This window comes from Nannospalax galili, unplaced genomic scaffold (genome assembly GCF_000622305.1).
Source record: "Nannospalax galili isolate Female #2095 unplaced genomic scaffold, S.galili_v1.0 scaffold803, whole genome shotgun sequence".
Taxonomy (NCBI): Eukaryota; Metazoa; Chordata; class Mammalia; order Rodentia; family Spalacidae; genus Nannospalax; species Nannospalax galili.
This window is the reverse complement of record NW_008349354.1, coordinates 1,177,805-1,181,726: the sequence shown is the minus strand read 5'-3', so window position 1 is coordinate 1,181,726 and position 3,922 is coordinate 1,177,805. Positions and strand designations below refer to the sequence as shown.

The 3,922-nt window shown below is 42.6% G+C and overlaps 1 protein-coding gene across 1 annotated transcript in view; it reads left to right on the top strand.

The window, feature by feature from the left end:
* Positions 1–899: 899 nt before the first annotated feature.
* Adgrf1 (adhesion G protein-coupled receptor F1) overlaps positions 900–3,922 on the top strand; it is a 61,791-nt gene continuing 58,768 nt past the window's right edge. The window contains exon 1 of the mRNA XM_017801571.1: positions 900–967. The gene's annotated coding sequence lies outside the window, so the exon portion shown is untranslated. The remainder of the gene's footprint in view (positions 968–3,922) is intronic.

Below are 3,922 nucleotides of genomic sequence, written 5' to 3'. Positions count from 1 at the left end.
CTTAGATGGGAAATCAATTTTTTAAAAAATTTTTATTTATTATTTTATGTGTATGAATGTATTGCCTGTATTGCCTGTATAGGCACCCGTGTCCTATAATGCCTGTAGAAGTCAGAGTAGGGCCAGAGGAGGTCCAAAGGAAGGCGAGTGGATTCCCTGGAACTGGAATTACAGATAGTTGTTAGTTACCACGTAGGTGCTGGGAATCGAACCTGGGTCCTCTGCAAGAGCAGTCAATGCACTTAACCCCTAAGCCATCTCTCTAGCTCCAGGACAGCAGTCTTTAATAAACAAGTTAAGGGCTACCATTCCAGCTTTTGTAAGGACAAAGGCACTCTGAAGACATTCTCTTTCCGCATAGTCCTACCAACCTATCTTGCTGGTATCCAGTCTAGGGTGTTCCACTGGGAAGTCCTTTCATCCCTGAAAGGTGCAAGCGATTCTTCAGCCTTGAATGGAAAGACTGGGAAAGAACACATTTTTACCCCTCCCACTGGGCTTATCTACCTCCCGTCAATGGAATTACGCAGGAAGGGCTGCATTCCTTCAGTTTTATGGGGTATGACCCAGGCTGTCCAGAGCCAGGAAAGAGAGGCCCAGGGAGTGGTACTTTGTAGAGGCCTGTTCCGCATGCCCTTTGGAGTATTTCTGTTGCCTTTCCATCTTGTGATCTCGGACACTCATCTTTGGTGGCAGAAGCACTAAATCTTTAGTCTTGGAGCTGCTTCCTCTTACCAGCTCTTGTACTGATTCTGAGAGAGTGAGGCGTAGCGGTAAAGTATTTGTTTTGCTTCCCCAAGTGGGTGTGTCCTGGCTCCTGTGCCGGAGGAGGGCAGAGGCAGTAACCTGGCTGGTAACACACCAGTGATCTGGGTCTGCTAGTATTTTAGTGGGTCGCATTGGCGCCCAGGGCACCTGACAACGGTCCCAGAGGTTGGGAGTTGGAGCCCGCTTCAACGAGTCCCAGGTAAGCCACCAGCTGTGGTTCCGTTCCTTAGGGCACAAGTGCTGTGGGTTAACCTGCTTTTGTCCCCCTGCTTTGGGGGAAAATTCTGATTTCAACATCTCCTTTCCTGAAGAATGATAAACAAGGAAGGACTGGAAACGCAACAAGTCAAAACAGCAATGTTCTGTCTCTGGCTGACTGTGTAACTCTAGAAGTTTTTTCTGGGTGTCAAATGCCAGGCTTGCTGGTTGAAAGAGTTCTTTCCAGGACAGCTCACGGCAGTGTACCTGGGAGGTCAGGCTGACTGGAACAAGACAGTTCATCCAGGAAACCTGTTAAAAAGAATAGTTGCATGGATATCCCTTTATTACCAATGTGGTAGTGGGTCACTAAAAGTCAAATCACGCTTGAAGAGGGTAAATAGATTTTGTTTATTGGATTTGTTTATTAATTTGTTTGAGACAGGGTCTTATGTAGTACAGGCTAGCTTCAAACTCGCTATGTACCTCAGGGTGGCCTTGAACTCCTGATCCTCTGGCCTCCACCTCCCAAGTGCTAGGACAAACATGTGTCATCACAACTGGCTGAAACATGTTTTTTTCCACTTTAGAATAGATTCCTCAAAACTTTGCCTGAACTAGTATAAGCCCAGAAGTTATCTCCCAATTTCACTCTCTCAGTGACCAGTAGAAAAATCTAAACATTGACCCTCAAGATTGATCTTTCTGCTCATCCCTCAAAGAAATATAAAATGACACACTGCAGGTTTTAACTCACAGACCTAAAAATTTCATATTTCTTTCTTTTCCATTTTCTGCATTTTCACAAAAGATCTTCTTATACCTGGCCATAAGATCATGGACGAGAAAGAGGAAAGAGATGGAAGTATGGAAGTACATTCTACAACCTGTCCTAATTTTGCATAAGGCTTTTATTATGTTCCTTTTTTGGGGGGGGGGTCTTTTTGAGACAGGGTCTCCCTGTAGCCCCAGCTGTCCTGGAACTTGCTATGTAGACCAGGCTGGCCTTGAACTGACAGAGATCCCCCTGCCTCTGCCTCCTGAGTGCTAGGATTAAAGGCGTGTACCACTATGCCCAGCCTTTTAAATTATAAAACACTACTAATTACCCAACCATAACCAAAATTAAATACGATCTTACAAAAATGGCCAGGCAAGTAATATAACCTTGAGTATGTTATTTAGCTTTTCTTCCTCTGGTGGTTTACTTTGTGAAACAGTATCAAAGAGACCAAAATTGGAAATGGAAGTAAGTGTGCACGCCGATTCCTGTAGATTTGAGTGATCAACATGTCACACAAGTTGGTGCGAATTTTTGCTGAAAGCTCTGTCTTTCTTCTTCCAGAATGTAGTAAATTTCTTTCTTTTAAAAAAAACTTTTTATTAATTATTTTTATTTTGTATGTATGAGTGTATTGCCTGCATGTGTGTAAGTGCACCCATGTTGTGCAATGCCCTCAGATGTCAGAAAGGGGCATCAGATCCCCTGGAGTTACTATGGACAGTTGTTAACCGCCATTTGGGTGCTGTGACCCAAACCCAGGTCCTCTACAAGAGCAGTCAGTGCTCTTAACCCTTGAGCTATCTCTCTAGCACCTGGAAATTTCTTTTTTAAAAAAGATTTAATTATTTTATGTATATGAGAATTTGCCTGCATGTATGTATGAGTTCCACATGCATGCAGTGCCTGTGAAAGCAAGAAGAGGGCATTAAAACTCCCAGAACTGGCATTACAGGTAGTTAGTTGTAAGCCACCATGTGTGTGTTGCAAGAACAGCAAGTTCTTTTAACCACTGAGCCATCTCTCTAGCTCCAAGGCAGTGGTTGAGACTGTGAAAATAAAGCAGAACCTTGGCTGGCTAGTGTGGAAGATCCACAGCATTATGACCTCAAGCATGCTCTCTCCCATGCATGACTAATTCTAGCCTTGCTAAGACTCTGTGACTAGCACACAGCTCAGGTTGAGAACAGAGACCCTCTTCCCATCCTCCTCCCCAGCCAGTCATAGATAAGATGACAGAGGTTCGTGCTTAATGGCTGATTGAAGCATACAAGGGTTTTGGCATGTTTAGAATGAAAATTTATAAGAATTAATAACAAGCAGAAAATGGACTGTGGGGGTGGCTCCATTAGTAAAGGGCCTGCTATGCAATCATGAGGACCCGAGTTTCATCCACAGAACCCATGTAAGCAAACTGGCATGGTGGTGTTGTGGACTTGTAATCCCAGGCTGTCAGCCCAGCACCCTTGAGAGACCCTGTTACACACAAAAAAGTGGATAGCACTTGAGGAACAAGACCTGAGGTTGTCCTCCAAACTCCATGTGCATGTATACACATGCACACACACAGACATCCCCCGATACACAATAATAGCAGAGAATACGGTGGCGTTTAATAAAGTTATGAATATAAATTCCTTTTATACAGTCCACTGAATAAAGAAAATACAAAGAGGTGCATAACAATGAAGTATGTATGTGTACAGTCCTAGACTGCAAATGATCATGAGTCTTAATGTGGAAGCTCATCAGCTCCATGGTATCTTCATGTCCTCATTACAAATGTCAGTTTTTCAATCTCTAGATATCCATAAACCTTGGAGACTAGGAGGTTTTATTGTTTGTTTGCTTTGTTCTTTGTTTTTTCAAAATATTTTTGAAAGGGCTTTAAAATTTTCAATGAGATTTCTGTATTGTTTACATGTTTCTCATGCAACAAAAAAATTAAACACTTATCGCAGAGCTTCTTTTACTGTTTAGGGATAAGCAGATGTTTATTATAAATTTATGATGTTAGGACAGCTTGTCTCATGGAACAAAGTCTCACTTGTACAGCTCTGGACGAAGAGGGTTTGTGTTGAACACATGATATTTTCTATGAAAACCTCTCACAGTTGAGAGGTTTGTATTGTGGTTTCTGCTTAACCTTGCCAAACTAACTCAATAATAATAACC